This window comes from Balaenoptera borealis, assembly GCF_965194805.1.
Source record: "Balaenoptera borealis genome assembly, chromosome: 11".
NCBI classification, from domain to species: Eukaryota; Metazoa; Chordata; class Mammalia; order Artiodactyla; family Balaenopteridae; genus Balaenoptera; species Balaenoptera borealis.
Window position 1 is genome coordinate 96203656 of NC_138868.1, and position 12955 is coordinate 96216610.

The 12955-nt window shown below is 49.7% G+C and overlaps 2 long non-coding RNA genes across 13 annotated transcripts in view; one reads left to right on the forward strand and one right to left on the reverse strand.

Annotated features, from left to right (window-relative positions):
* LOC309604818 overlaps positions 1-12955 on the forward strand; it is a 51453-nt gene that overhangs the window by 38148 nt on the left and 350 nt on the right. The window contains exon 2 of the long non-coding RNA XR_014231082.1: positions 9597-12954. This is a non-coding gene — a long non-coding RNA (uncharacterized lncRNA). The remainder of the gene's footprint in view (positions 1-9596; position 12955) is intronic.
* The window catches only part of LOC309604815, a 338151-nt gene that overhangs the window by 15644 nt on the left and 309552 nt on the right, over positions 1-12955 (reverse strand). The gene's annotated exons all lie outside the window — the stretch shown is intronic.

A 12955-nucleotide genomic window follows, 5' to 3' on the forward strand; every position in this document is an offset into this window, starting at 1 on the left:
AGGACGATGCTGGCCAAGATCCAGGATATAAGGCTACGTAGTACGGGTACCTGCATCCAAACGTGCCCACACGTGAAGACCTGTGTACACGCATGTGGGCGTGGGCACTTGAGGCCCCGTGTTTGCGCATGTGTGTCTGACAGTGGATACCACACAGGTGTAACTGCTTACAAGTCTTCCTCGCCCACCCGAACCTGCTGTGTAATACGCACTTGAACACGCAAATCATTGTATCTGAGGGTGTCTGTATCTGTTTTTGCCCACTCACCCCATTCATGGTACCTGGATGTATCCATCTCAAAGGGAAAACCATTTCCTGTTTTCCTGCCCTACTCACACAATGGGAAGTTCTGCCCTCCAGGAAACAGTGGGAAGAAATCTGTCCTCCTCTCCACCTGCCTCCCTTCCCCGACCCACTCCTCTCTAGACTTAATTGGCAAGACTGGGGCAAGACCAGGGCATGGCGCCTGCGTGGCGGGGTCAGCATGGACTGCATACACCCTCCCCTCCTCGGCATGGTAAGCTGGCCAGGCTCTGCCCGGAAGCAGGGAGGCCTGCTGCTGTCTGGGGACTTGGCTTGTGACTCTGGGCCACCTCAACACAGGAGGGAGGGGTAGGAAGCCCGTGGGGGCCTCATTTCTTTAAATCAACTTTGCTAGCAATAGAGCTGGTATTTCAACACATCTAATATGCTATCAATTGTAAAACACACCCCAAATTCAGAAATGTGAAAACATGTGTCTTAAAAAAAGAGATGAAATACAGGAATATTTTGGTCACTCTCTGCCTATTTTTTACTTGATTCAGAAATTGGTAGGAAGAGGGATGCAGTTAATTATCGCCCTGAAATCTCTAGACATTTGTTCCTCCTGGACACAAAGTATCTGTGTGTGGGCAACGATTATAGCCGGACCCTGGAGCCTGCCCATCTGTGGTTACTGACGTGTCCACTGATGGCTGAGGAACTGCGTTTATACGTGTGGCTCACTGAGCATGTAACGGCTGCAGGTACAGGTATTTTTATGTGGGTGTGAATGATTTCATGGGTGCTTTATTTGTCAGTATTTGCCGTCTTCATGTGTGAACGTGAATCATAATCCCAGACCCAGATTCCCCACCCATCATCCTGAAAGGGCCACAGCTGTAAACCAGGAGAGACAAGAGGACGGTGGCCTGTCTTTCTCGCTCCTTCAATCTCCTTGCGCTGGCTTCCCCCTCTCCAGGAAGAGGTCATCCAGAGGCCCCTCCAGAGACAGGCCCCGCCTTGCCTGTCTGGGAACAACAGGCGCAAAGCAATCTAGCAATTAGTAATAATCGTGTCTCTCTGACAAGCCATTATTTCTCCAGGACAAAGAAGGCGCTCGGGGGCTGATGAGGGCCAGGAACAAGAAGGATGGAGAAATGGCTCCTTCATGTCTCTGGATTGGGCAGGAGTTTGGGACTCCTCAGGGGAAAGCGGGGACCCCACACTGACTCCCCTCGGTCTCCTCCCCGACTCCCCGCATCCCCCCCTCCATCCTCTCCAGCCCTTTTTCTCTCCCTCGCCCCTGAGTGCCCAGGCAGGCCTTACTTCCATCCTCACAAAGGGAATGAAATGGTTCAGGCACAAAGGAAGCCTGGCCCAGCCCGCGGCTCAGGGCAGGAGTGCAGGAATGACTGACGGGGAGACCTGGGTTGGCCAGTCCTTGGCCCCTGTATCAGCAGAACATGCGTTTTGCAGGACTGAGCAGGTGCAGAGCTGCCTTAGAAAACCAGCTTCTGGAGGACATGCCTCAGCATCCAGCCGAGCGCTGGGTCTCACAGACGCTCCCTGAAGACAGGTGGTTCTTAATCCCTCCGGTATTCACGGAGGTTTCTGGGGTACAAGGAATGTTGACAAGGGGACACGAAGGTCCAAAAGACATGATACCTTCCCTTGAGGAACCTAAACCCAGTAGGAAGGAAAGGAAATCTCCACAAATGACTGTAATGCAGAGCTCAGTGTAAAGTACCAGGAGAGAGAGGTGAACAAGTGCCATGGGAGATGAGAGCCCCCTGGCACCTAGGGAGATTGGGCAAGCTTCCTGAGAGAGAAAATATCAACTGAACCATCCAGAATAGAGAAATAAAGGATTCCAAAGGGAGAAGAAGAGCACAAGGGCATTTGGTGGCCAGGAAGTTTTGAAGATGAAGAAGATGATGATGATGACTTTGATGATGTCAAACAATATCAAGGATGACATCAAAAATCTCCTTGTTACTTTCTAGCATGTTCTCCTGAGTCCAAACCCAGCCACTCTGCTCATTACTGCCTGACCAAGGCCAAGCCTCATCACCTCTCCAGCCTCTGCTTCCTGGAATTGCTGAAACATAGAGGTGATCCAATCTGCGCTCCATAACAGATAGAAAGAGATAGAGCTTTGGTCCTGGCTCAATCACAGGGCAGGCTGAGAATACGTGAGAGGATTACAAAAGGAAAGGAAAAAATATATAATACTTTGCATCTGGATAATACAGCTTTCAAAGCACTTCTATATATATTATCTCATGTTGGCAAAAAAGGTGATAGCGACCACATCGCAAAGATGACAACCAGACTCAAAGAGGTGGGGGGTTAGCCAAGATTGCATAGCTGGCCTTGGCTCTATCTGCTGCCACTCCACAGTGCCTGGAAGGACACATGTGGACCCACTTTGAGCCCATTCAAGAGGAAGCAGGTGTATGCACTGAAGATTAATCTCTCCACAGCGGGCCTTTCTCCCGGCTGTCCAGAAGGATGGGAGGAGTCAGATGTCCAACAAAGCCCATGGCCAGAGAACCCTTGCTCCATGCCCAGACACTGTTTAATTCCAACTGGAGACCCACCCCTCTTTCAGCAAACCCTCCAGGAACTGCTGAGAATGTGGCTCTAGCATGGTGTCAAGCTGTGCATGCACTGGGGACACAGCCACCCCAGGGATGCTCTTCAAAAACCGGCAGAGGACTCCAGTCTCCTCCAAAGCAAAACCGAGCCTTCTGTGATCTGCCCCAATCCAGCCTCCCACTGCTCATCCCTGGACATCTTTTTCTCTAACAGGGAAGAGCCAATTTTGACTCCACTGTTGGATCTGTTTCTTTGACTTTAGCCTTTGCTTTTGGTTGCTTTTGTTATTATAATCATACATAATGGCCTGCCTCAGGGAACCCTACCTACCTGTGAATGGCTGGCTGCAAGAAAGAAGAAATTAACACATCCCCTCCCTGAGGCTAGACATTCCAGGAGATGTTTTGCAAGACTGATGGCCCCTTTTTACTTCCTCCCCACCTCTCCCTCTCTATTCTGCCTCTTTACTTCCCTCTCTGATTTTATAAAAGAAACTGGCATCCAGACCCCAATAAAATGGTTTTCTGGGGACCCTAGTCTGCCATCTTCTCGGTCTGCCGGCTTTCCGAATAAAGCTGTATTCCCTGCCTCAACACCTCGTCTCCCGATTTATTGGCCTGTCATGTGGTAAGCAGAGCGAGCTTGGACTCGGTAACATTTCTTCTGCGATACCATTCAGCCCCAAACTCACTTATGCTCCCTGTCTCTGCGTCTTTTGCTCTTTCAGTCCCTCCACCTAACACATCCCCCTCTGCTTCCCTGCTGACCTTCAAAAGGTCTCCTCCTCCCATTCCCATCAGAATCCATCTCTCCCTCCACCAGCACTTTCTACCTCAGTGATGCACTTAACCCAGCCTGCCAGGCAGCAGGGTGATTGATGGATGCCTCTGTCTCCCTCCAGTGGACTGTGGGCCACAGGGAACCACACGGCGGGCCTCCTTTATTTCTTCACCTCCCCAGTCCCTGACACACACACACACGCACACGCACACGCACACACAGTAGGCACTTGGTTTAAATTCATTGCATGTTGTTTCATCCAAAGGTCACAGTGACACTTAGTGCTGCTGCTGAGCCTTACATAGCAGGACAGGGTCACACCAGGGTGGTCCAGGGGCAGACCCAGGCTGCCGGAAGTTAACCTGGCTGGATGCAGACCCAGCTATAGGGCAGTGGAATATGGATGGCAAAGTGTGCCCAGCCCTTGCAGGGATGACCCACCTGGGAAACCCCCATTAGCAACCCCTTCTCTCAATCAGGCTGGTCCAGGCACAGAAAGACCCTGAGGACCATTCAGATCCCCTGGAAATGTCAACACTCCCTGAAAGAGGTCTCAACTGGCCTAGAAATCTCCGGGCTGCCTGCACTTGTGATAAGCACAATAAATAAAACAATGAGACCCATTTGAAGGCACTTGTGAGACAGTAGAGCTTTGAGAACTGGACTTTGATGAGTTTGAGGAAAAAAAGAAGAATGAGTTTCCTCTTGGGCCCAGGTTTGTTTATCCTGCTTCTCAGAAGCCAGAGCCTACAAGTGTGATGGTTTTAAATTGCCCAATATGTTTCTCCTACAGGCCCAAAGGCACCTGTCTGCCCTGGGCCAAGTCCCAAACCAGTACAGAAGAGGCACAGCCACTCTGGCTGCCTGGAAGTGGTGGGGGGGTGGGGGGGTGGGCAGGGGAGCAGGGGTTGTCTGGGGGGGAGTCCAGATTTAGTCCTCCCGCGGGAGTGCGCAGAAGAAGTGAGGGAGTAGGGGAGCTCCAGCTAAGGGGGACTCACAAGGTACAGGTGGCTGTGAGATCCAGCCGGCGGAGCCAGTGTGGGCTCGTCCCACAGGGGAGTGGAGGACAGAATCGGGGATTAAGAGTCTGGAGCTCAGAGTTTGGGCCTGGATCTGCCCCTCACATGCCTGGTGCCAAGTCTTTTCTCTCTGGGCCCTGCCTTGATTCCTTCACTCCCTAAGCAGGTGGCTCCATGGGGTTCCCCAGCTCCTTCCTGACCCCTCTCCTCCCCAGCTCACACCAGACCCATCTGGACCCCATTCTGCAAGGGCCTTGCTCCCTCTCAGCTGTCATCACATCCCCAATCCGAGACCACCCATCCGACTGGAAACCTGACTGTGGTACCTTGAGGCATTTCCTCTCACTATGGAAACTTGGTACTTGTCCCCCTGGGGCCACAGGCTACACACCCGTGTGCCCCACCCATCGGTAATAGTACTACTACTATTTCTGTAGTGCTCGCTACCGTGTCAGGCACTTTGTATACCTTCTCCTACTTGATACAAACCTTTCTACAGATGAGAGAAAAACCAAAGCTTAAAAAGATTTAAGTAATTTGCCCTCCTGCTGCCTTCACAAGGGCTTTGGCACCCATCTCATCCTCACGACACGTCTGCCGGGTCAGCAGCCAGATATTCCCATTTTAGCAAAAAGGAAATAGAGGCTGGGAAAGGTGAAGCCGCTTGCCAAGATCACAGCTAATAAGGAGCAAAGCTGGGGCTCTGAATGCATGGGAAGTACCCATGAACCCCACGCACTATTGCCCCCCTTCCCAGGACGGCCAGACCACACTCCCCTCCCCCGCCGCCGCCCACCACCTGTGTCACAGTAAGACCATCAGCCCGCCCTGCCTCCCGCCGGATCATTCCACAGAGCGCGGCCAGACCCTAACTGGCTCTGAGAAGTGATTACTTCAAAGAAGTTCCCATCGGACCAAGATTTCTCTGAAAAAATAAACAGCAAGCCCTCTGGCTCCCCGCTGCCTAGAGGAAGGTGGCCCCAGAGCTGGATTTCTGCCGGCCAGTGGGCGGGGCTGGTGGGCGGGGCTGCTGAGCCGGGCTGGGGGCGGGACCAGCACGCCCCGGCCTGGCCCCGCCCCGCTTCCTCCTCTCCCACCTGGGCCCCCTCCCATCCCGACGTGGAAGCAGAGGCAATTGGGCCGGAAGGCACTGAGCAGTGTGAGGCCAGCCCCACGTCCAAGTGCGGCCAGAGATGGGACGTGTCCTCTCAGAGTCTCTCAGTCAGTCATTAGCAGAGCTGAGCTAGAACCCACTAGACTAACGCCCGACCCCACACCACCCCGCGCTGCCAGAAACTCGCTCTCACAGCATGGGGCCTGAACCAGGCAGGATGCCACCTGTCCACAGGTAAAGGACAGGTGGAAGGATTCTCTGTGGGGAGCAGGGAGCCGAGGGGGCGGGCCAGAGTACTCAAGAGATTCCCACCCTCGGGCGCGCTGTTCCTTCAGCACGTGCGGTGACCTACTGTGTTCTAGGCCTGGGTTCTACGGTAAGCAGGACCTGCCCTCCAGAAGCCTGCAGCAGTGGCCGTGACAAACTCGCTTGCAAGTACTCCTCTCCGCACCTCCCCCAGCCCCACCAGGCCTTCTAAGAAGGAAGGATCCGTGGAAGTCTGGGCAGCCTCTGGCCTCGCCCTTCTGCACCTTTGAAACCAACACTAGAGCATGCAAGCTCGGCCAGAGGTCTTGACCCAACGTAAGCACCTGGCCGTGGTGAATTTTTTTAAATTTTGAAATAGAATCCACAATTATAACTCAGATTTCTCACCAACTTTCAGATTCCTGGCTTCTCTTGATAAACTCAGGAGGTCTGGCAATGCCCCGTCCACATTCCTTCCTTCATTCATTCTTTCATTCGACCAAGTGCCTGGTCCCATCCCAAGTGCTGGGAATACGGAGGTGAACAGGGCCATCCAAGTCACTGCTCTTGAGAAGAATCTCTTCAAGGGGCCACGGTCAGCTGGCGCTGGCCCGTCTGTGAGGCATGTCCACTCTACTTCGCCAGAGTCTCCACCATTCCCTGGACCACCCTTCCCATTTGTGAGCTCTGCTTGGTCACTGAGTTCATGCCCTCCTCACCAGACCGGCTGATTAGAAGGGCAGAAAGCTGAAGCAAACTGGACCAAATGCTAACCTCTCTTTAATCTGTGGTGGGTGCAGGAGTGTTTGTCATACTGTGTTCTGCGTTTGTATGAATATTTGAACTTTTTTTTAATTTAAAAATAAGAATGAAAGTGAAGAGAGTTACTTGTGAGTGAGAATCTAGAAAGGTGAAGGAAGGGGTGAAACAAATTAAAGCCAGCAAGGGCTGTGCTTGGGGTGCCTTTGGGAAAGCGTAGGGGGAGGGGAAAGAGATTGTAGGGATGCTACCACACTGGGTGGGCCGGCGTCAGACGGATAGAGATGGAGGAAGGGGTTTTTTTTAAAGGTTTGCTGTATGTTAGGGATGAATGTCCCTTTGGCATTTTTCAAGCAGCTTCACAAAAATTTTAAATTATTTTTCAGTGCTTTTGGGAGGCCCATCTTCTGATTCTTTTGAACCTAACTCTGCGGGATGGGTGTGAGGAGAATAATCAATAAAGCATAGTGAGTGTGTGATCAGGAACTAGGGGCTCCTGAGAGGAGCACCCCTACTGATCTGGGAGTCAAGAAAGGCCCCCCCCCAAAAAAAAGAAAGGCCCCCAGGGAGAAGTTCTTTAAACTAAACCGTGGAGGAGTAGATGTTGCGTGACACAAGAGGAAGGTGATGAGATAAGGAAAGGCAAAGAATCTTTCGAGCAGTGGGGATAGCTCTGGGAAGGCTCAGAGGGCAGACTCCAGGATCTGTGTGTGGTTCAAGATGGGAGGACAGTTGGCCTGAGGTAGAGATGGAAGGAGAGATGGGGCTGAAGGGGTGGGCAAGGGCCCTGCCAGGCCTTCTGAGCTCCATGACAGTTCATGGACCATGTCCAGTGGGCAATCAGGAGCCACTGAGGGCTGTAATCAGTGGCTTTAAGATACTCCTCTGTCTGTTCTGCGAAAATGGATTGGAATGAGGCAAAGCAGTGGTAGGCAGACCAGGAAGCTATTGCAATAAATCAGGAAAGAGATGATGGCGGTTTGGGCTGGGTTGCTGGCAGAGAAAGTGGGAAACCGGGCTTGATTCTAATGGCATGTAGGAGATGGAGGAGAGTGATGGTCTGATTCAACACTACGTCCCTAGCACCCAGCATGCTGCCTGACACTCAGTGCAAATGAAATGAATATGTATTGAATGAATGGATAAATGAATATGTATTGAATGAATGGATGAATGGATGTATTGAATGAATGGATGAATGTATTGAATAAATGAATGAATGGATAAATGAACCAAAGACCTAATACATTAGTAAGCAAATACTGGTAGATGAATGTTAAGGATGAATGTTAAGATGTTAAGGATGAATGTTAAGATGAATGTGCATCCCTCCATCGCACGATGCTCAAAAAAAATGGCTACCATTTCTGAAGGCCTACTGTGTTCCAGGCAGCGGTGTTAGTTAATGCATACACATCATCTCTACACAATCTCTAAGCCTCACAAAACTCCTGCATTTAGGTGTTATCATTCCCATCTTGTGGGTCAGGAAATAAAAAAGTAGCTTGCTCACATCCACCCGAGGAATAGGAAGCAGAGCTAAATTTCCACCCAGGGATATTCTTTCCACACCTCACAGATTCTCAGAATGGCCCCTTCCAGGCTGAGGACACGATGCTCAGCTCCCCCACTCTGCTCCCCCCCAAGTTTGTATTATAGGTAAAAGGGAACAGCTACCAAGTGAAATGGAAGGTTGGAAACCATGAACCCCAAGTTCCTGAACATTTAGTTCTGCTCTCCCACTAATCATCTTCATCATCACCAACACTTAGCCAGCGCTACTGTATACATGAGCTACTGTCCTAGACAACAGGGCTATGGAGGAGAAGTGGATTCATTCCCTGTCCTGGAGGAAATCATCCAGCATCTGATGAGGAGGGCGAGTGAGTGAGGAGTAATTGAGTAACTTGGGTTTCCTGAGAGCATGTGTGAAGAAGGCTCAGAGAGGTGAATGTGTTGAGACTGGAGTGTGGGACCCTCAAGGGAAAGAGGTGGTGGAGGAGAATGGAAAGATGGTGGACAAGCACCTGAATTAAGGCAACAACAACGGGGACTAAGAGAAGGGACAGAAGTAAAAGCTGCTTCAGTGATGGTCCAGACAGGATGGTGATGCTGGGTTAGGAGAATGAATGGACTGCCCACCCCCCTGGAGCTACTGAGAATCTTGGTATTTCAGTCAGAGCGGCCACCAGCTCCTCCCCCTGTCCCAGGGCAGCTGCTAAGACATTTTATTGTCCCCCAGGGCCAATGTCTCAGGAACAGAGAAGGGACTCAATCTCTGCCCAACTCCCTCTGCAAGCACAGCTCCTGTTACCAAATGCATTTGTGCCTGGTGCACAGTGAGGCCAAACAAACCGAAACGTCAGAGTTTGGAGCCGAGAAAGGTTTACTGCAGGGCCAAGCCAGGGGAATGGGTGGCTCACACCCCAAAAAACCCCGAACTCCCCTAAGGGTTTCAGCGAAGCATTTTTAAAGGCCAGGTGAGGGAGGAGGGTCTGTGGAGTATGTGATCAGCTCTTACACAATTCTCTGATTGGTTGATGTTGAGATAACAGGGGTTTACATTATCAATCCATAGATGCCAGTAGGTCTGTGTGCTCATGATCATCAAGTAGTTAATTTCTTCCATTTGGTGGTGGTTTCAGCATCTGTGAAACAACTCAGAAAGTGTGCAGGGGCTTCCCTGGTGGCGCAGTGGTTGAGAATCTGCCTGCTAATGCAGGAGACACGGGTTCGAGCCCTGGTCTGGGAGGATCCCACATGCCGCGGAGCAACTGAGCCCGTGAGCCACAATTGCTGAGCCTGCGCGTCTGGAGCCTGTGCTCCGCAGCAAGAGAGGCCGCGATAGTGAGAGGCCCGCGCACCGCGATGAAGAGTGGCCCCCGCTTGCCACAAGTAGAGAAAGCCCTCGCACAGAAACGAAGACCCAACACAGCCATAAATAAAATAAATAAATAAATTTTTTAAAAAAAAGAAAAAAGAAAGTGTGCATCAGTTACTATTATCTGGGTACTTCAGAGAGGAGCTACAGCAGAAGATGTAGGGGGAGGGTCTGTCCCGGGAAGGCCCCATAGGGTCCTGCTTGGTTACACTCCTGCTCTCCTTACCTGTCAAAATTCACAAATCTGATCAACCCACTTGCCCTCAAGCCAAATAACTCCCGTCTTTGGCTAAATAGAGAAGAGGAGATCAAGGATTTGAAGAGACACTTATTTATCTCTTTACCAGACAGTCTAATGAATAATTTCATGTTTGCAAAAGCTCATTTTGAAATTTGAAGACAAGAGATATATTGCCAAGGCGGCTCTAATACTGCGACATTAATTTTGCACTGAAAGATTTACTCAAAAATTAGATTTTACAATTTTAATGCTTCCATTCTTTTCTTTAAATAAGCTGTGAAATACAGTTAATTAGACTTAAACCCTGGAAGCTTAGACATTTGAGCTTTGGTGTAAGCTACAAAAGAATGCAAGCTTTTTCACTTGCAAATTAAATCTAAATTCATTACATGCCTAAACCTATACTACTTGCAAAAATCCTGCTGGGCTGAGGAGGGGTCTTCTTGAGGCTCCAGATGTCTCCCTACAGCACCCTGGCTGCAGAGAAGGGTTGTGAAAATGAAGGTGGGACAAGACAGGAGGTGGAAAAGACAGAGAGCGTCTGACAAACTTGTCTTGGGCGATGTTAGTGTATTCTTTGGAACGCCAGCCTTGAGAATTGCTCCTTGGGGAAAAGAAGGTTCCGTGCTCAAAAAAGTCAGGGAGATGCCGCCTATCATGCTCCCTTCTTGGAAAGTCACAAGGTTCAAGGAAGTAAAACAAACGAAAAGCTGTTTAATTTTACTTCATCCAGAATTCCCAAATATATTCGACAGTGAAGCCCTTTTTGTCAAAACACCTAACATTAGGGTCTATCCACTGCTCCTCAGAACAGTTTGCTTTGGGCTCTGGCAGCCCCACTAGGACTGCTTTCTCCTCCTTAGACATGGCCTTGGAGACCCAGCCCAAACTGTCTGTCCTCTTCCACATTGATCTCTTCACTGGGAGCTGTGAAACAATCACATACACAGCCAGCTGAGAAATACAAAATTGAATTCACAAGAGGCTGAGGATTTTAGGGACCCAAGGTAGATACAGTACTGGTATCCCGCTAAGTGGTCATGTCTGCAACACACTGCTTAACACTTGAATCAGAGAAACAAACAATTCAAAGGCGTAAGAACGTGTAGGGACCTTTTAACCCGACAGCCCACCTAATGCTAGAATCCCTTCCACAAAAGCTATGCCGGTCCATTCCAAGCAAAGCACTTCTCAGGACAGGGAACTCACCACTTCCTGGAAGTCCGTCTTGTCTCAGGACAGATCTGACTTCATATGTAGCTATAAGGCCACTTCCCTGTGAGACCCCTCACTGGCCTGGAGGTGAACTTGTCTAGGACCCTGCCAGGTGGGCTCCAAATTAGCTGGACTGGGGGCTCCACTCCTGCTAACCTCCTAGTACTTCCCCATCCCTAACTTCCATTTCTGAGTCAGAGACCTTCTTTCCAGCTACTAGCTTGTGCCTGGTTCCACGGCCAAGCCCCTTTCCTTCGGCCACTGCCTCCTCACACTCCTGGGGACCATGGACACCTCTGAGAATCTAATGAAACCAGTGGGTCCTCTTCCCAGAATTGTCCAGAATTGAAAGCTTCACAAATGCCTTCAAAACTGTCCATCAGCCCCGTCTGTGACTTCCTAGTAGAGGCATCTTGATCTGATTGTGGGTGTTGGCAAAATCCAACCAACCCCAATAGACTGTAGGGAATTTTCCAAACATCCACTGTGTGCCTTTGTTTTGTGCCCTTTACTATTCAGGACACCACCCTTGCTATCCACTGCCTATTACTCTATTCCGGACATAATTCATCTTTGGAGGGTAATGATAAAAATGATAACAATAATAATTCCACCTTGCTTTTGCAGTTTACAGAGTGGTGGCATGACTTTATTTAACTTGACCTTCGCCAAGGTCTGAGTCATAGGAGTTATGTTTTGCTTTTAACAAAGGGAAAAACAGGTTCAGAAAGTTGAGTGACGTACCCAGCAACAGAGCCACAAGACAGGTTTCCTGAGTCCTAGTTCTTATAAGTTATCATGTTGCCTCCAAATTATAAACCCTAAATCCTATGTTTTCTTATAGCACCCATAGCCCTTGGTGTCACAGAGGAGAGGGGAGGCTATTTATTCTTTGCATAACAAGTACAAAGACCAACTGATTATTTTGTATACAACAGGGTTCAGAACAATGCTTTGGATTTTAAAATATCAGGTTCAATACCACTATTGAACTTGTAGCTCTGTAACTTTGTGCAAGGCACTTCAGACCCTTGGAATTAACAGCAGAACTGAAGCCACAGAGCTACTGGGAGGACTAAATGAGATAACACACATACAGGGCGTGGCACATGGCACACACTCAACCGATGTCAGACTGAAAAGGAATGTGGGCTGGGGAAGCCAGAAAGTTCTTCCTGGGAGAGGTAAGATTTAAATTGGGCTCAGGAAGTGGATTGTAGGTATAGGAAGACAGAATGAGACCTGTGAAGAGGTGTCTAGGGAGGAAATTGCAAAGTGCATTGGGGTGGAGGAGGGAGGGGCATTATAAATAAGCTTCAGTCTTGGGCAGTAAACATTCTGGGTGGAGGGAGCAGAGAGTGGAAAATACGGTCCATTGGGGCTTTGGAGTTTGGACTTCTTTTTGAGGCCAAGGAGAGTCACTGAAGGTTTTGAACTAGAGAGTGATAAAGGACGATGCTTAGTCAGTTGACTGATGGCTAGAAGCAGATGGAAGCAGGAGAGACTAGAGAACAGACAACTGGGGGGGTTATTGCAGTGGCCTGGGTGATAGAGATGTAAGCCCATTTTTTACATCTTGTTTGACTCTAGCAACTTGCCCTGCCTTGTTCCCAATCTCCAGGTCCCCCTCCCATCCTTACCCTGAGTTCCCAGGTAGAATGACTGGGCCTTTGCAGTGGGCCCCATTCCAGGATTCCCATTCTAGTGGCCTGATTCATAGCACAGTTCTAGCCTTTGTCTGGGATCGTTTTTTGCTTTTTGGGGGTTTTTTAAATTGAAGTATAGTTGATTTACAACGTTGTGTTAGTTTCAGGTATACAGCACAGTGATTCGGATAGATGATAGATAGATAGATAGG